This window comes from Notolabrus celidotus, chromosome 9 (genome assembly GCF_009762535.1).
Source record: "Notolabrus celidotus isolate fNotCel1 chromosome 9, fNotCel1.pri, whole genome shotgun sequence".
Lineage (NCBI taxonomy): Eukaryota > Metazoa > Chordata > Actinopteri > Labriformes > Labridae > Notolabrus > Notolabrus celidotus.
Window position 1 is genome coordinate 8,050,966 of NC_048280.1, and position 21,031 is coordinate 8,071,996.

Sequence of the window (21,031 nt, forward strand, 5' to 3'; positions counted from 1 at the left end):
GGCAGCAGGTCCGTCCCACGAGCTAGCGCTTACGTAAACCAACAAACGCTATACTGTACTAGTGGCTAGCAGGATGGTGGAAATAGATGGTATTAGAAAGAGCATCACAGTTTGTAATGAAACTGCACATTGTGTACTTTATTAAAAGAAGTCTTCAAACAGGAAGGCAGTTTAAAACCATTTTCATCTACATCTCCAAAAACTGATTGCGTCTCATATTGGTGTGACTTGTACTCCGGATTGTAAGGCATTTATCAATTCAGGGGAAAACACAGTAGAACTAAATTGTTTGACTACTTGCAGCCAATCAGAGGTGAGAGCACGGTTTAAGGTACATGCAAGAAGAGGACATTGTGATACTACAGCTCGGAACAGTTCCTGTTTATTTGTAACACGAAGGGCTGAGGAGGTAAGGTCATTTGTTGTTGACAGACCAGATTAAAATCAGCTTCATCGGATAGCAGTCGATTTCAATGAGTGGGCTTGATTGCATTAGCTGATTATTTTGATTCTTATTGCCTTGGATGGCTGACATCAATGAGACAAAATGCTAAATTATATGGTGCAAATGAAGGATAAAGACACAAGTATAGATTGATCAAGCTGCAGAGGACAGATAAACCACAAACACTAGTGTTCAGCTGTGAAATGACTCCACTTCACACACAAAGGTCATGTTAAATCCATCCTGCTGGGAGAAAAAGCAGAAAACATATCTTCCACACATTTTGTTTCCCTGCAGTGTTCCCACTGTGGCTTCTACAGGCATACCAGAGAAGCCGGACCCCCACAGAGGATAGATGGGAGCTAATGACATTTCCTGTCAACACTGTAACACATGTCACAGATTCAGTAAGGGATGTCAGCAGCAATACTGCAGTCTCAGGGTACACTGATGAGCACCAGAGGAATTGCAAAATATTACCAAGGGTGTTCTCACTCTCTGGTTGTCTTTACAAGAATCAGTTCTGTTACTTTGCACACACAAAGAACAGAAGGTGTGAAGGGTTGCATCTGTCTTTCCCCTGCAGGATCCTTCTTAAATGAGATAAGACTCATTTCAAGAATTCATGTGTTATTCGTTTGACCCTGAAAGTTCATACAGGGTTTTGGAAAAAAAAACTTTCATCCAAAAACATCAAAACTAGAGTGCTGAAACTCTAGTCTGCATTGTCACATTGATGTGCAGACTACACCTGCTCCATTAAATGTGATAACAAGAGGGAACAGACTCTATTCTTTTGTTTCTGTCTATGGCAGACAGCTCTCACTGTTCACTAATACAGGCTCAACTCTCAGAGGACAGTGAGATGACATATTTCAAACCACAATACAGCAGTTCCACTCTTTGTATTCCTCCCACCTCCAAGGCTCCAATACTTTCACTATGGAATTGTGTTATTTTAAGCTCAAGGCTGAGATTTCCAGGGCAGAAAAAAAACTTCTAGTAAATTCTTGAATTTTTGTGAGCGAGATTTTTTAATGAGCATGATTCAAAGTGAACTCTCCTATCAAGAGAGCCTCGCTGGGAGCTTCCGTGAAAAGATCTTGAATCTAATTCTCATTGAAATTTTCTGTCCCAATTGCTCCTTTGCAGGGAATGACTCAGCAATGCAACCTTTTCTTCAACTCTCTCCTAATTTGTTTTGTGTGCTGCCATTCAAAAGGCATGAGGTGTTAGTAAACACAGTCTATTATTAGTTTCCTTGAAAGATTTTTGTGTTAACATTTTATCGCAAGGGAGTATTGTGCACCCATGTATGAAAGACAGTCGGTCATTTTCAGCATTAGACATGGATTAATGTCAGCTAACGAAGGCTTCCGTCAAAGAATTCTGAGAGTGCAATAACATCTGGCTGTTCAGTATGAAGCTTCAACTTTCCTATTCCATTTTTTACTATTAATCTTAGAACCACAAGAAAATCCTGACATTCAAAAACCCAACATTTGTCTAACATGTTCACATATCTATATGAGATTTCTGCAACAACAGCTTTGCCAACCACTTTATTAGTTGATCAAAACATGTCAGCACCTTTTTACAATATAAATTTAAAGCATGAAGAACAGCAGATCAGCAAATTAGCTAAGGGTTGCAGTAGCTCAGCTGGCAGCCCCGGTAGCAGAAAGTGGAAGATAAATACTGATTTTTAACATTAAATTGTTGTTTATTTGTTTTTTACAAATTATATTTTTCATGTCTGTCCGAGGAGACTTTTTCTCTTGGTAAAAAACATTAGACAAGTTTAATACCAATGGATTTCCTGACCTAAAGACAAATTAAACAGACAAACAATCTAGCAGCAGCTCAGCTTGTATCCCCTTCAGGCAGTGTCGACTGAAGATGAGCTTAAAGGAACTATTGATTTATATACTGCTTCATTCTGTTCTTACTGGTTATAATCAGCGTAACTGTTTGTGAATAGTTCTCCTCTGGGCAAATACAAACAAAACCTTAACATAAAAGCTAGCAACAGTTCAGCTCACAGCCCCTCCAGACATCAGCTTAATATCTAAGTTACACAAAAATATCTATTAAGAATGCAAAAGTGACATATTCTGATTTTTAAAGGTCATAAATCTGATGTCTGTTGTCATATACTTTGAACTATGAATACGGACGTAATTCCTTCCAAAAACAAGCTGAACACAGACAAACAAGCTAGCAGCAGCTCAGCTTGTAGCCCCATCAGGCAATCAGTGTCAGCTGAAGAAGAGCTTAAAGGAAGCATTGATTTTTGACATAAAACTGCTTTATTCTGTTTTTACTGGTTATAATCACCGTGATTGTTTGTGGTTAGTTCTCCTCTGGGCAACCAAACAAGCTAGCAGCAGCTCAGCTCACAGCCCCTCCAGACATCAGCTAAACATCTGAGTTTCACAAAAACACATATTAAGAATGGAAAGAACTTTATTCTATTTTTTACAGGTCATAAATGTGGTGACTGTTATCAGATATTGTAAGCTACGACTGCAAAAAGGAATTCCCTCCAAAAGCAAGACTGATATTTGACATTAATATGCTTTACTTGTAGTTTTTACAGTTTATAAATGTCATGTCTGTCATTAAATTATTTGAACAATGACTACTAAGTGATTTCTGTACTAAAAACAGGTCTTACACTAACAAAACAGCCACCAGCAGCTCAGCTTGCAGCCCCTCCTAACGTCTGTTCATCGGCTTAAGAAAACCATCATAGACAGACTTCATGAAACAAACTTCACGTTTTAACCATTTTAACAACTGGCATGTAACTCCTCTATTGGTTATAGAGGATGCTTACAAAGACTTTTGTTAGTTACTAATAGAGAGACAGGTGATGTTGTCCTAGCCAAATGTTTGATTTAAATTGCATGTTAGATTGGAAGATACGACTCGTGCATCGTCATGAGATAAGTCTAAATGAGCTGCAGAAGCGGTGTGACAAGTTAAGTCAAGTCAAATTCATCATAAAGCACAGAAAAAAACAACTCAACCTGGGAGAGAAACATATTACCAGAAAACCTTGAAACTGAAAGATTATGTTCCTCCAGATGACAGCCTGCCATGCTGTTACCCGTACACGTACATGCTCTGTGTACGATGATGCTTCAAAACAAAAGTGCAGATACATAACAGACAAAATATGAGTCAACTCAGGCTATTCTAGACTGATGATTGAAAACTGCAGATCCCTAGTTCTTATTCTGTTGTGAAAATGATACTATCTTTTCTAACCCCAAGTGTAAATTACTTGTGGGAAATGTGGGAAACTTGATTTAAGTCAAAAATAACAGTAGATCTGAACATATGAGAATCGTGTCTTTCAACAAAATCCTCTGTCTTCCCACAGAGCCGCCAGCTTAAACATGCTCTGTGTGTCTGCCTTTTTCTCTCCCCTCTTTCTAACTCTGCCTCTTTCTGCATCCCAACAGTCCCATCCCTCTGCTTTATCCCCCCCCATAAATCCATCTCTCTCTACTTGTTTTGCTGTTTCTGCATGCTCTCTTTTCCTCCATCTGTCTCTCTTTCTTCCTTTATCTTCCTCAGTCTCCTCCTCTTCCTTTCCTTTACTTCAGCCTCTCTAGTCTATCTCTCCCTCGATCCCTCCCTCTTTCAGTCTGAAGTAAAATTCCTGGCTCCCATCTTATCTTCAGCCGCCATGTAGCGACGCCAACCATGACCAAAAAAAAGTGAGGACTTACATTTCCTTGGCTGGTTGCCATCATCTCTGCCTCTCTCTGCCCAAAGGCTCGGGATGGGTCATGTATCTGGCTGCCAGAAAGTGGAGAGTTGCAGAACCTATGAGGAAAAAGCAGGCGATGGGTCTGCTTTGGTATGCCTTGTGTTGGCAGATTAGCACCTTCAACACCTTATCTCGTCAGAAGTTTAAGCAGACGACTCGGCTTTACCGCATGTGTACGTGTCTACATACAGCATGTGGCTGTTTCTATATACAGAGACAACTCTGTTTTTTAAGTGACATAAGGACAGATCCCCAAAAAGTATTTTATGTTACCCACAGAGTTCTTTGAAACCCCACTAAAACTTTACAAGACAGATATTTCTCTTATTTATAGCACTGCAGAGCAAGCTTCGCTTCAGAGAAGGTCTCAATCCAAATGGAACAGAAAAGGAAGGTTTGACCTGGCTGTTGTGAATGTCAACATTCACAAAGTATAAAATAAGCCAAGTAAATATTGGGACCAGTCTGAACCAGTGAATTAATTAGACAAACACAGATGAAAAAATGTGCACTCTTTTGTAACCATTTAAATCAGAGAGGTCACATTCACAGACACAGCTTATTCAAAGTGGAGTCAGAGCCAGAGCTCCTGCAAAGTGTTGTTCCTCAGAGGGCAGACGTGTCTACAACCTCACTATAAGAGGACGTAAATAAGGGGAAGGCACATATTGGGGAGAAGCCCCAGGGAGGTGAATTGTAACAAGGGAGAAGTTATGAATTTCAACACGTCAAATTGTTACAAATGCAAGTACTCATACAATCCAGTCAACTTCATCTACTTAGCACTTTCAGAGCAGAGTACATGAAATGAGAATAACATTTAAGAACTCTGTGAAATAAATAAAAAACATAGACTGTATAATAAATGGACGTAGTATCCGTGACATCACCCATCTGTTTTTGAAGCGCTGTATTGAAGCGAGTCGTTAGCGGGAGCCATATTGGAAATGTTGAACTCAACCTAACTGCTGTCGAGCCAGTGTGAGGTAAAGAGGCGGGCTTTGAGCCTCCTCGCCAACAGCTACAGTGTTCAATCAAGTCAGTTATGTCCTTAAATGGGCAAAACTCATAATCTTAATATCTCTGAAGTGAGAAATAAGCTATTCAGACTCAAGACGTTTTTGGAACCAGGCTGTAAACATGTTTATTTCTGCTGCAAAGATCGTCTTTTTTGAATGGGGGTGTATGTAGTTTCTGGTACTTCCACAGCCAGTCTCAAGTGGACACTCGAGGAACTGCATTTTCTAACACTTCTGCATGGGCCTTAATTCTCACCGGCGGAGGTTGCCGCTTCATAAAAACCCATAATAAACACATATTAAGGACAAAGACACACAAAGACAAAGAGCACAAAACCCTCATGCTAGGTTAAAAACCAAGGAATGAAACTACGTTTAAATTATGTATAAAAAAAAATACACAACAATAGTGAAGAGCATCTAAATCACTGTCACCATGAAAAGTGAATAGTTTAAACATTTTATCACAAAGCAGATTCATTTTACATATCAGGGAACACTACAGCTATTGTGAGCTAACAGCTGCTTGTTAATAGCAGCTAACATTAGCTTGAGGCACACAGCACACGACAGCAGCTTCATCTTGTGTTGCTTACTTACAGTATACATTCCCCTTCATCCTCCTCGTTATCCTCCATCTGTGGCAACACAGTATCTTCAAAATGTTAGCATCTTCTTTGCTGGAATAACCAGCCTGTAATCGCTGCCGCTAGCATATCTCTGGAAGACATGTGGCAAGGTTTTGATACCAAGTTTGATGAAGCAAAGGTGATTTGTTATCTCTCAAATACATCCAAAGTTTTAGACAACTCAAGCAACGTTGCCAGTGTTAGATTCACAATAATAAAACAGCTGAAAAGAAAAATGAAATCAGAGGAATTGAGTTAAAAACAAAGAAGAGCCTCAGCTTCTGGAAGCCTGCAGGACATTACAATATGAAATAAAAAGATACCTCAATGGCCCAATTGTGAGACATTTTACTAATAGAGGTGACATCTGGGACAGCGTCTGTCTCAGTCCTTCTAATGACTACCTTTTCACAGAATAAGGAGCTTTAATTATATTTCAACCAAAAACTCTTAAATCAGTCGGTTAGAAGTTCCAGCAAGATGGAAGGAATTTCACCCTAAAAATAAGGTTAAATACAAGCAAGCATGACTAGAAGCGAATACAAAGCCTCTTAGCTCTGATGATTGCAGCTAAGGTTTCTCATTGAGCTTTGGAACTTTTTAAGCACAATGTCTGTGGAAGAGAGAGACGAGAGGAAAGTACTCAAAACTCTGAACAAGCACGAGTAAGAGATGTCATAAAAGATGAATTTGAGTTGTGTTGTTGCTGTAGCAATCCCATCTAGTCATGAATGTCATTCCAGCTCAGTTTAACCCGACAAATTAGTTTTAATGGTTACATGGAACATCCCTGCTGCTGTGTTATTGGGGTCACTAATGGGACACATTCAGATCATCAATAACCTCCTTCATTTACAAGCTTTTAACTATTGGGGTGAGCCATTCTCTCTACATTCCCAATACTAGATGTAGCTACATTTTTTATGTAATAGGATTTCCTTTGTGAGGGAATCCCAAAACCACAACTCAATGTACTAAATGGTGTTATAATGGATTCAAGTTGAGGCATGCTGCAGTTTCTTGATCAAACAGTGACAGAGACTGAAAAGGAAGAAAAAAACTCTTCAGTTTGATGAATTCCTGCTCCGAATAACTCTGAGATTGGTCCTAAATCACTCCTACACACCTCAAATTCTTTGTAGGCAATCTTCAGAGCTCTTTGCAAGTTTCCTCTCATTATGTTTGTGAATATCGCCCCCAAAAAATTCTTAATCATATTCCTAACAGAGAGATGCATTCTTCATGACACATTTGGAAAGCATCATAAATTGCCGCCTGTGCCCTGAAGATCCATGGTGGGCTGCCATGATCGATAAACGTATTTACCATGGGTGCTGAGTGACTCATGAATTTAACATAGATAGAAAGTCGCTTTCCAGAGTCAATATGTCATTACGAATAATCCTTTGAAAGGGAAATCTCCCTCAGACAAAAGACAAAACATGAATGGAGGAAGCGGAATGAATGGCTCCCATGGTGGCCTCTGGGAACACACTGGATGATATACACTGACTGATACCCATGCCAGGGCAGAGGCAGATACAGTATTTGAGAATCATGTCTGTGTTTCGGTGAAATAATGCAGTGTGCAGACTGGGGCTATCAGTGCCGAGACACAAGGCAAACAAATGTGTCTGGGTACTGCAACACACGGCCAATACCTTCTCCTGTGTGTTTGTATCAGAACATAATTATGACACCCACGCAGTGACATTATTGCTATCCCGGCGCTCTATTCTACCCAAACATTGTGAGCCTCAGCATAATAAATAATAAACAAAACTGGGAGAAAAAGAAGAGACATAGAAAAGCCAAACCATATTTGCACTGGAAATGATGAATAATTGAATCTGGGAGGCATAAACACAGATGCAGGCACAGACGTGCCTGCATGCACACATTCACACACACATGCATACACACAGGGGGGGGAGTCCACTGGGTCTACATTGCCATCTAGAGTTGGTTTGCAGAAACATGCATAAAAACAGCTAATTTTAGGGTGATCATTGTTGGACTTTTTTTCAGCTATGGTATACTGCATGAAATAATGAGTCTGGACGGTTCTTGCTTCCTTGAGATCACGTGTTTCTCTTTCCATTCTTTAAAATCAATGCATGCCATCAAATGATGAGCTCTTTTATACTTATATGAGTGACATTCTGCCATGACTTTAATGATGCTGCTGCACTCTATAACCACTTAAAAAAGGCATTTTACACAGACATTTAAATAATTACATATCTCTCCTTGGCATGATGGATTCAAAAGATTTTCATGTGTGGAAATAAAACTTTTCATGTTAATGCTGCACCTATTTCCACAGTGAGTGCTGTGCTTTCCGCTCACCCTCAGCTGCGGCCCAGTGAACAGCAGAGGGTCTCGCCGAGGGCCACACAGCACCGGCCCCTGCATCTGACAGCTGTGCAGTCTCCCATATGCTCTCCACAATAATGAGTAGATATGTCATTCTTCCGGCTGGCCGCTCCTGACAAAGCAAGAAGTCATGCATGAAGTTTTATCAGCTTGTCAACACCAGCAGAGTGATTATTTCACAGCCCATCAGCACAAAGCAGACTTAAATAACTTGTATTTTTCTTCCGTTTTACAGGGTGCTAATGGCTCCCACTACAACCAGTTTATGCTAATCAGTGGGGGTCTGTCTTGGGGTCCGTCCGTCACCTTCCTGTGCAGAAAAAACATCGCCTCCTTCTTCCTGAAGGAACTAAAAGCTTTTTGAACTTAAGTTATTTATTGCATTGTCTATACAACTGCACCTTACCTCTGTTATTAATTCATCTACAGATCAATTACTAGATTGCATATTTTATCACATACCAACTATTTGAAAGCCTGAATGTATTACATGTCAAATCTTTTCAAATATACTCTTACAATGAAATTTGGGATACTACAATCTGTCTATTGTATGCCACAACATCCAGGGATAAAGGGAAATAGGATACATATTCCTCAACTGCTTTAGGTAGAGACACCTTTTTAATATTTGTTTCTGAGTTATAAGTTGTGACCCTCAAGTGTGTCATTTCAGTATAGTAGACGTCATATATATGAATAAGCAACTGTCATCAGCCAAGCTCTGAACCGGCCTGATTTAAGGAGCATGTCTGATCATATCAATGCAGAGCAGGAAGTCTGGCCCACACTGAAAGATTTTTATAATCTCGACAGATGTAGGAAACGAGAGGGACCCCACACATACACAAATAGTAACAGATTTAACAGTTTCATTCCTACAGTGTGAACAGATCAATGATATGACCAACAGAATCTTTTTTACAATATGAGACAGTGTACACACTCAAAACTGTGAGGTTCCACACAACACAATATCAGATCATAATAGAGACATGATGCTCTTCCATGTACAGTATAACATTAGCAAAATCACTCCAAACAAGCTTTACACCACAGGAAAAAAAACTGGGTTTAACTTTACTTTTGTTGGGGGGGGGTTGGTCCAATTCTTGTTGTGCGTACCCCACCTAAATGTGATGTCCTGAAGTGCATCAGGGCCAGCTTACACTGGGGCACAAAAGAAGAGAAAATAGATAAAAGGAAAAAAAAAATACACATAGAGTTGGGTGACACAGGAATTGACAAAATTCAAAAAGACAGACATTTAATAGCCTAAAATACCAAGCGTACACATTATGGGCTGTTGCTGTGTCAAAAGACTGGTTAATTCGAAACAAAAACGTCAACAGAGAATGACTCATTTACATTTTCGACAATCCTGTTTGTTTTGTTCCACCATCCAAGGAAATGTTCATTTTCAGTGTGGTGCAGTTTTTGAAGGAGAATAATGAAATTTTAAGCAGAAAAAATGCAATCCTATTTCAATCAATACATTTTTTCAAAATGTAATCACAATACAATCAAATGATTTCTCTTTTACATAATCGACCCAATTAGAGATCTTCAAAACCCTGGAGGTGTTATTATCACGTAATGACCAAGCGGCAACTTCCAGCCATGAGAATTGAAGTCAATGCAGAAGTGTTAAAAGCTGTAGTTCATCGAGTGTCCGCTTGAGGCTGGCTCCGGAAGTACCGGAAACCACATATACACCCATTCAAAAAAGACGATCTTTACAGCAGAAATAAACATGTTTAGAGCCTGGTACAAAAAACAAGTGTTGTCTGGATAGCTCATTTCCCAATCGGCAACCACTGTACGGGGGGTGAATTTTTTCATAACGCAGCAATTTCAAAGATATTAAGATTAGGAGTTTTCTATTATGAGAGGCACAGCTGACTTGATTGACAGGTGGGAACACTGTAGCTGTTGGTAAGGAGGCTCAAATGGAAGTTCTCACGGGTACTACGTCCATTATTTATACAGTCTATGATAATAGCTTACTGTACATTAATTTGAACATTTCATCCACAGTCACTTACAATTTTGATACAGACATAAAATCAGTTTATGTACTAGGATGCATCAATATATGAGCCATATAATCCTCTCACATGTGGCTTTAACTTGGAAATGTTGCTTGGGTTTTCTTTGCTTTTGCACCTGATTGGCAGCTACATGCACTTACACTCCAGCATGGTTTTGAGTGCAGCACATGTACTTGTAGCGCAGTATTTCTGCAGTGCATTGTAGTTCCTACAGCATCCACCACTGCTGTTATTTTCTGCAACCAGTAGTCAATAGGTGCATGTGGGAGCAAACATAAACACAAAAATTCCAGGAACTTTCAGTAACCCACATCATATCTGACAACCTTTTTCCCTATGGGTGCTGGCACAGGAACACACACAACATAAGCAGCTGTTGTTCTTTCCCGCGCTGTAGACACTAATGTCGAGTTTCCCATTGGCAGCACTTCAGATGCCACTGGTAGAACCTGTGCTGTGAACATGGCACCGCTCCAAAGGGCTCTCTATCCCTCACCATTTAGTGTCTCTGTGTGCACTCCCCAGGTCAGGGTCATTTTTCCTCACAGGAAATCGACTGTGTTGGGTGAGAGAAAAAATAAAATAAGGTACAGTGTGGCAAGTGGAGCTAAAAAAAAATCAGTGAAGCTATGCTTTGGATGCTCTCCTCTATCTTTTGATCCTTTTTCTTGCACAGCAGACTGGAGACTGAAAAGGACCAGGCAATGCTGAGGTGGAAGGGAAACTTTTAATTGGCTACACAGAGCACAGCTGTGTTTTGTTGTTCCATCCCAAATTCCATTTGTCAGGAGTGCAGGGTACTGTAATAGGAAGGCAGCACCTAAAACTAATACTTACTGTAAACACTGGTAACAGAATTTAAAGAGGGGCGGTCACCCTCTGAAGTCATCCATCCAACCTCCCGTTGCTAACAGATATAATAAAAGTGCAGTAATTTAAATCCTAAATGATCATATTAGTGGATGACAGGGGATGTGTAGCAGCTGAATGTTGGAAGGAGGCTGCTTCTGACCCAAAATGTCTGCGAAGGTAGCGTGCCAGTGTAACATTTACTTTTTTATGTTTTATTCATTCTCCTTGACTCCAGAGAGGGGCGGAGGGGAGGCGATGTTGGGAATCAGAGCGTGTTTCCAATCAGCTACAGCGTTGCCTCATTTCACTAATCATTATTCAAATGAGATTGATTTGCTTACCCACCCCTGCACCTAGTTTGAGTGTAAAAAGGTTTTGAGCAGAGCAGACTGCCTCCAAGAGGGATTTGTATCACAGCCCCCCATCCCTCCCCTCATGAATTGCAGCTGAATGGTCCCCAAGTTCCCAACAATAAGCTTATGAATACTGAAGTAGTATTTTATTTTCCTCTGCCTGGCTCCATTCTACTCACTGTCATAAAAGAAATGAAATCCACTTGAAAAGGAGGCCTTTTTGGATCATTTGCATGCATGCTCAACCCAGTAATGGAACGAAATATGACACACCAATTTAATTACTGCTCCAGAATTGTCTCGCCTCGCGGTATAAATATTGATTCATCTATCCCTCTCCTCAGATTCCCTTCTACCATCCCCTTCTCATCTTGGTGTGCCGTGTCCATTTTTCTCTTACAGGATTCCAACCTCTTCTTCTTGCAAACCTCTCTTCCTCTCTGTGACACACTCAATGCAGCATCATTGACATCAAAATTGTGTTTGGGGGAGCTACAGTGATTCTAGCAGGTGCTAACAATTTTTGATGGCAAACCATTCACAACAAAATACTTCCACAGAAAAACTAGATTTAAATACACCACCAAATAGCAGCTTTGTTTTTACCTGCTATTCAAACTGTGTGCAAAAATGTTGGTACTAGCATGAGTAAATGTGTTTGATTACAGAAATACATAACACATGCTAGCTAGAGGCTGTCTGCCAACTGTAGCTAATTTCAGCACACCGCACGCAACAGACGTAGCTTGCTTTCAGCTCATGACTCTTACAAACCTACATCAATGCATCTTTTTCAAACAGTTTTCTTCTTCTTCATCCTAACACCACAGATTAAACTCTATGGCTGTTTTCAAAACTGCCTACTATACTAGCAGTGGGTACTGATTTGGCCATAATTCAGTATGGAGTATGCAGTATGTGAACAAGAGTGAAATCTGCAGTAGGCCTATGCCAAAACTACCCGGATGTCGTACTGATTTAAGAAAATGTCTCAGTATGTAGCAGACCAGTCTCCCTCACATACTGGTCCCACAATGCACAGCACTAATGTTCTGCTTCTTAAGTTTTCTGTATATGATGAGGGCACTCTGTGTTTATGTGCTGTGAAAACTATTAATTTCCATATAAACCACTTCTTAACTTTTTGAAATATTAAGTGAATGCCAAAGAAGCAGTTTCGCTATGAGCTTGGTCGTTGTTTACTTCCAGTGACGTCTGACCCAGTGTACTGCAACACAGATCCAACAGAACAGCCATACTACATATCTCCTTCAAACAGTATGTATACAGTATGCAGTAGTTACTGCATACTACATTTGTAGGTAGTATGTAGCAGGCGGTTTCAAAAAACATTCTATGTTTAACTTAACAAGCCAACCACCATGTTAGCATCCTTGCTGTTGGAGTTAGCAGTCAGTGTTTGTCACCACCAAGCAGCAACCTTGAGGAAGGATCCACTTGAGGCTAGCTCCGGAAGTACCAGAAACCACATACACACCAATTCAAAAACGATGATCTTTACAGCAGAAATAAACATGTTTACAGCCTGGTACAAAAGATGAGTGTAGTCTGGATCAGTGTTAATTTAGCTGCTATTTTAGATTTAGTCTTAGTCTTATTCTTTAGACGAAAATGCCAGTTAATTTCAGTCTAGTTTTAGCCTTTTCAGCCCTTTATAGTTTTAGTCTAGTTTTAGTCGACGAAAACTCAAAACATTTTAGTCGTTGATTTTTGCCGAAACATCTTCACTCTTTAAATAATTCATGTAGTTGATCAGATATTGGTATCAGAGTTGTACCAAGTGTTAAAATTTTCAACATTTCACTCCTTTAACACTTTTGCTTGTGTAATATCATAACTTAAATAGTTCAGCCTGTCCCTACTAAAAAGTAAAAAGAAAACATTCTTGATGTTACCACTGTGACTGTATTTTCATTCTCTTGATTCACAGAAAAATACCATGAAAGGACTGTATTGCACATTTACGAGTACGAATGCTCCTCGCAGCGACAGAGGCACTGGACAGTCAGTCAGTTCAGGACAGTCAGTCAGTTCATGACACTCTGAAATGCATCTGCATGTTTGAGTTGATCAAAACTTACTAAATGTGTCTGATGATTCACCAAACTGGATTAAATCAATCTGTAGATGGGAGCTTTTTACGGTGATAGCGGCAAAAACGGCAAACATTAAATATTAAACAGACGTCCCCCAGTTGTGTCTTGGCATGGAGGTGGGGAGAGCTGGTTCACACAGCACACCTGCTGCAGGTAGTGACCAAGCTAACACTGCACCTGTCACAGGAATGCATTACTTCTATCTTTAAAGATTAGACGCACAGCGTTTTTATTATAAGTGATGCACTTTAGCTCGTCATAGTCTCGTTTTCATCATGAAAAAATGAGTCGTCCACGAACATTTATTGTCATAATTTCGTTATGACGTTACTGGTCTTGATAGCTCATTTCTCGATCGGCACACAATATACACGGGTGAAGTTTTTTCTAACGTGGCAATTTCAAAGATATTGAGATTACCAGTCTTCCAATGAGAGGAACAGCTGACTTGATCGACAGGTGGGAACACTGTAGCTGTTGGCTAGGAGGCTCAAAGCCCGCCTCTTTACCTCACAATTGCTTGACAGCAGCAATATGGCTGCCGCCGCCGCCTGGCTTCAAAACAGAGCCTCAGAAACAGATGGGTGACGTAACGGATACTACGTCAATATTTTATACAGTCTATGGTCAACACCAACATTTTCTACTGTCTTTGTTTCATAACAATAACAAAAGGGGAAAATGACACTATTCATAAACTCTAGCAAAGTCGAACTTATTGAATTTAATGGGATTCAGGAGATTTTCTGTTCTCATAGCTTTCTTTTACTGTTGCTGATGCTATGGCTTGAGCATTTAGTACCCTTTTGATATGATTAGAAACTTGTATTCAACATGGTAAAAAAAAACACACATTGACGACTTTTTGCTACTCATAACTTAAAATGGGTCGTTTAGTTGACTTACAAAGCTGCTGCCTCCTCCCTGATTTTCACCCTCACTCCATCCACCTCTCATCTCCCTTCCCCAGCTGCCCACTTCCCCTCTCTGTCCATCCCTTATTCAGCCTGCACCAGGTGATGCATGTCATGTTTCAGCGGCACAGACTGGAAAAGGAGCAACGAATATGAGATTTTGCCCTGGGTGCTCTTCTGCTCCAGTGTGATGATAGCAGAAGAGCTCTATATGCATGCCTGCACTCCCACCGTTAACGGGCCCTGAAATTACACACTATTTCCATAGCAAAAGGCTTTATAGGAGGCAAATGGGTCCCTGAGGGCAAGGGGGGCCACGCCTTTACAGTGCAGGACAGAGCAAGAGGGAGAAGAGATAGGCAGTGTGTACAAAGCACAGAGGATGTGTGGGAGGGGTAATTTCTCCGCAGGCAGCTCCCATGTGGACTTCTATAAACTCCTCAGCCCCGCTGCTTCTCCACAAGTGTGTGATGGGTCAAACCTCAGCTCCTGGTGGGAAGGATCCCCGCCCCGAGATGTGGCCCTGACTGTAGATGTGTAGGCAGTGTGGCTGTCTGCCCAGCAGGAGAAGGACCTAGAAGATGCTGGTAAAGTCAAACATAAAGGGGAGGATGTAATGAATTAAGCACATCGAGCTAACGACACCCTTTTAAGCATTTAAATTGAGAAGATCAGAGAAATGTGCTCTTAGCTTCTTGGACCTTTTTTCCCCAAAGCCTTCTCTGAGTCTGAGGGAAGAAAGCATGCAGTATCCGTGAAAGCTCAGGCATTTTGTAAACAACAGCTCCTTCCTCTCAAGGACTAAGTGTTTCTCATGTTTTCACAGAGCTTTTAACAGGCTGAATGCCTAACAGGGGTGTCCAGACACGAGATGACGGATTGAATCCTCGTCTGAGGGTTTTTCACTGAAAAAAAGTGTCAATGCCTTCCTTACAGCTCTTGTTGAATTGGTTTATTTTTTACTATAATGGCTTACATTTTTACTTGCTAAAGGCATACACTTTTTAAAGACTTTTAATGAATCTAAAAGATAAGGAAGAAGATGGATCTTTAAAGTGTTTCTGCCTCACACACATTAGAGCGCCTTGCCTTTCAGTGAAGCCTGCACTTTCAACCCACTCGCTCTCCTCCTCACAGGGTCATGAAAACATCCATTTCCTAATGGCTCACTCATGTGAATCATCGCTATACAGCCTCAAGTAAACGGTGACAGCGCTGCCCGGGCTGACGCATCGTTAACACCATGTAGACAGAGCAAAAGGGAAGGCAGAGACACGACCTGCTGGCAGATTAATCCTCCAAACAATGAGGAGAAGGTCAGAGCCGCAGCCATGGACGCCAGCGCAGTACAGCTGTAATCACAAAATCAGTTTACTGAGAGGCAGGCAGATGCTATATCCATGCCTACGTAAAATAAAAACTATGTTAGGGATGCAAGAGATGTGAGGCAGAGGGAAGAGTATTGAGGTGAAGCAGATGTTTTTTTTCTGTGATGAAACATCTCAGTCTGCAGGGATCTAACCAACAAGGATTACGCAACAACTGCAGTCTCTGATTTTCATCTTCATGTCAGCTTACAAGTTCTCATGTTGAAATGTTGCCTTTGATCTTTCAATAAACTTTTGCATATCTGTTTGGGTGATTTGTTCGTGAAATGAATTGACAAATCATTTTATAAAGAGATCAGAAATGTGGGAGGCAGATATAATCATTCACAAAATGACTTCAGATCAGATTAAAACCATTTGTATCATTTTATGAATGTTTAGGTGCTTAAAGTAAGCACATTTGGTCGCAGTGCTCAGACTCCTATGACCTCAAGTTTCTCAAATAGGCCTCACAATCTTCATTTTGATCCCAGCCAGGGAGGATGAAAGAAAAGACTCCCACCTCATGAAAAAACACTCATTAGAGTCTATCCCTCTTAGGGGGCAATAAGTGTGCTTTTTACTGCCCAACAGCAAAAAATGACCGTAATATTTCTGCAGAGCTTTGACGGGGTTACACTTTGAAAAACTCATTTCCTGCCTTGTACTCAGTTTTAAAGCAAAAACTCCAAAAAGTCCCCTGGCATTTCAAGACACCCACATCTTAAGGTTCTCACTCTCTAAAAGGAAAAAGTGCCACTGACAAAGCACTACTGAGTTCTGTTATTAATGCAGTCTCCACTGGGATTGATGGCATTTTCACACAATGTTTAAACTACATCACAACTTTATTACATATCTTACATATATAAAAAGACTAAATGTGACTTTTTGTTTGCCTTCCCAGCCAACAACCTGTACAGCATTTGAGATGTGTTTGACACAAGGGTGCCGGATAGAGCTGATTTGATCAATTATAAGGCAATAATGGGAATTCTTCATATTATTATTCCATCCCAATGGGTGCCAGTTCATGATCCACCATTAAATGCAGAGTAGAATAGGAACAACAAGTGCAGTGGCAACAAGCTGACCAAAGAGTAAATATGGCGTCACTGGTGTGGATGTTTGTAATTGATTCAGAGGAGGATAACACGATTGCACAATACAAAACATGCGCTACAAGTTTGCCAAGAGGAGGAAAAAAAGTCCTCAAGTTTAATAAATGAGGGCGCTGGTGGCCTACCGGTCTGAGCGCCCCACATACAGAGGCTGCAGTCCTCATCGCAGGGGTCGCTAGTTCGATTTCCGTCCGGTCGACTATTTCCTGCATGTCTTCCCCCGCTCTCTACTCCCCACATTTCCTGTCTCTCTTCAGCTGTCCTATCAAATAAAGGCAAAAAGGCCCAAAAAAAAAAAAAAAAAAAAGTTTAATAAATCCTCAATCAAGTCTCCTGAAAAGTTGTTATCACACAGAGGACGTATTGAAGAAACACAATGCAGCAGAGCCTGCAGCTAGCATTAGCAGCAAAACAAAAGGGGTAGTGTTGAGGTGCAACATGTATTTGAGAACTACAGAAATTGTACAAGAGACAAACCAGAGCTACAGCAACTAATAACAAAATAAATGAATTTAAAACACTTGATGATCCACCTTTATCTGACATAGAAGATCAAGGATTTCACCAGCTGAAAGCACATTTGGAACTCTATTCCCGACATTGCAGGCGTTTCCCTACCTGCCCTCTATGTTGTGACCTCTAAACAGTCACAGCCTGATTGACAACAACGCCATTGATGTGATTTCAGAATGCTGGGGCTGAAGCAGTGGCTGAATAAACATTTCAACATGAAAAAGATGTTATTGCATGCACAGGAGTGCTGCAGTTCACAGTGAAAAGATGAAGGTTAACTGAAGGGTCAGAGGCGGCACGGTGGTGCACTGGTTAGCACTGCTTCCTCACAACATGAAGGTTACTCCCTGGCCGGGCAGGAGCCTTTCTGTGTGGAGTTTGTACGCCCTCCATTTGCATGCACTTGTTCTCTTCGGATAATCACGTAAGCTCTGTACTGCTGCAGACGGGGTCACAAGTACCACAGACTTTAGCCACGAAAAGAGGTCCAATATGTCAAAACACAAATGCAACTGATCATTTAAACTGCTTCACCTTAACATCAGAAAACCCAGCTACATAGCTTATCTGCGTTGTGGTATTACTATTAGTAAGTACCTTATACAACCCGCCTCAATAAAAGCCTAACTATCTCTTTAAGGTGGGGATTGCAGAGATTTGTCAGAGATGTTGTAATTTCGCTGCTCGTCTCCAGAGGTGGATTTAAGTCATCATGTACTAGATGCACCTTTAAGTCCTAAGTATATTTTGGAATCTGATGGAATTCATGTTGGGAGCACAGAGTGAAGCCTATCAAAGCTCTTTCAACCTGCAACTGTCAGTAACATTGTGCAAGCACAGATGGAAATAGTTCGGTGCAGATGCTGCCATGTTTACAACAGATTTCATCCATTTGTGTGGGTGAGGAAATGTTCGGATTTAACAGGGCCTGTAGATTGAATATGAAACCTTTTGTGGCTCCACTCTTCAAAAACCAACACATGAACAGGAGTCTTGTAAATCTGTGGGCCGGCCATTAGTCAGTCCATTAGAAATGTTTGGGTCCCTGTGGAACCACTTCACTCTATTATGTTTGTTGTAACAGAATATAAAACCTACACACAACAAAGGCAGTTATAAGGTTTAAATGAACGTGTGTTATGGTGCTATAAAATTACCGGTCTGTGCCCATTTGCAGGATGAAAATTCTAAGTCTGTGCTTTCCATGCCTGTGGATGTCCATCTGGATGAAAATAATAAAGATAAGTGCGATCATTTAAATTTGAAGCGAGTGTAGGTGCTGGGAGTTTGTGTCGTGTATTCACACTCCCAGAGGGGCTTGAAGTGCAGAGAGCAAAAATTTGTAATCCATAAACTTGAACAAATTTAATTCTGTTGCATTCTCAGATTGAGACATGAGGGCCAATAACCTTGATGAATAATTAATTCTTAGATTCAGAGATATCGTTGCAAACTTGGTGCACTACAACTTGCCCTTGCATGGTCAAAAAAAAAAACACACAGATGTTGAAAAAGAGGATAACTTCATCTCTTACCGTGTTTTCATATGCTAAACAGAACAACTCGTAGGAGGAATAATTACGAGGATATTTGTAGTAGTATCACCCACATAGGAAATAAATTTTGCTCTTGTGGAATTTAAGGTCATTATCTTCCTTATTATGAAGCCTTCCCTCTGTATTCCACACAGAAAGATATCTTGCAGGTGGAGTGAATACAGACAGAACAGACATGATCCTCTTGGACAGCACATCCTCATCCTGATGGACAGTGTATGTCAGTCAAACCTCAAACATAAAGCACAGCCCTGAGACCTGCCAAAGAGTATTAAATAGTTGATTAAATGTCACTTTGTGGCTTATTTCTCACTTGGGTGAAGTGTTGTTTGTAAAATTCATCCCCAGCTTTTGACAAGGCATCACATCATCTCTCCTTTCAACATGTGAGGAAAAGTTACCAAAGCCGCCGCAACTTATTGGAGTTTGTGTTGTGTGCTTCTAAGTAGACATCTGGTTTTGCCAGAGGTCAGCGCATGTTGTTAAAATTTGCAGGTCTAGTAAATTTTCACACCTGGACAAACCAGGCCTCTATCTCCATCCCTTAGTACATGTGGGCAGCAGGCAGAAAATATAGTTTGGCTAGCAAGTCAGGAAGCTTGTCTGGGACATAATGAAGCAGGCAACATCCTTAAGCCTCCCTGTTACCGGTGCAGAGCATTCCTCTCTCTATCTGAGCTGCATGTTGTCCCACGCAGGCTAATGTCAACTCAGCTGTTACATCTGCCCAGGCTCTCCAAATCTCCTCCTTAATTCTTCCAGCAGGCAGCTGGAAGCAGCCACGAGGACGTGCCAGAGATGGAGAAGCAGGTGGCAGCCTTGAAGCCATTCAAAGCTCTTTATATAGTTTCAAAAAGTCACCAGTCTGAAAATAGAACCTTTATTTTATTCTCTTTTTATAGAGTCCTCTCTGCACTGAGCTGTGATGTTTAAAAGGTTGCTATCAGTGATTTTAGAAGTTATCACATATCTATGGAAGAATGTGCAAATGATATGCTTCCTAGAGCCTTTGCATTTGATCTGCCAGGGGACCAAGCAGCGTTAGAAAGTAGATCAGTGAATGGAACATTTAAGAGATTTCAGAGAGAGCTTTGCAGATAAGTATAATGGCTGTAATCATATACTAATCCAATTACAGCTATTCCATTACGTTAAATTACAAAATTCCACTTTAATAAGGTATTACCAAGGGAGGGGTCATGCTGCGGCTAGGTTTCCATGGCTACAGTCAGAAACCAGCAGCTGAATGAAAAATAGAGTGGAATATAACACCCACGCACACTGCAAGGCTGCAAGACTTCAAAATATTTCCCCTATCTACAGAAACGTGTTTGTGAGGCAGACAGAGTCTGACTACACGTAATTGATGGACAAGAGGGAAAGATATCTGTCCAAACATGGAGGAAGTAAATAGACAAGTTTAAAGAAATGAGCAGAGATTTGAGTGAGATGTTCTGTTGGAGGGAGGGATGCATGAAGAGGAAGAAAGATTCAGACTGAGATGGGAAAGTCTGATTAGCCAGATGAGCCCATCTGCTGAGAATCATTTGATTTTCCTTGACCTGTGCCGTCAGAAATGCAGCAAAGATTTCACACAGGACTCAGTAGAAACACACAGACAACCAAGTCAGCTGTACTGTGGCATTATGTGTTAAATTTAACCAAGACAAGTTGTACTGGTCTTTTTTTTTTTTTTTTACAGTATGACATGTGTGTGTCAACTTCGAATCCATCCTTACCACATTGCTCTAGGAGACCAATTAATTAAGACTGTTTGCAAACATTGAGCCAATTTGACGCTGGCCTGAAAACAGTTTTACTTTATAATAAGATTGATTTTGAAGGGAATTTGGCCAATTTGTGGGCACAAAAAAGTTTTGAAAACACCAATTAAATGTAGTAATGATGGCATTCTATATAATGGCATATTTATTTTA

General features: G+C 40.7%; 1 long non-coding RNA gene across 1 annotated transcript in view; it reads right to left on the reverse strand.

The window, feature by feature from the left end:
* The window catches only part of LOC117819263, a 30,548-nt gene extending 26,265 nt beyond the window's left edge, over nt 1–4,283 (reverse strand). Inside the window, exon 1 of the long non-coding RNA XR_004632499.1 lies at nt 4,186–4,283. This is a non-coding gene — a long non-coding RNA (uncharacterized LOC117819263). The remainder of the gene's footprint in view (nt 1–4,185) is intronic.
* Nucleotides 4,284–21,031: the final 16,748 nt, after the last annotated feature.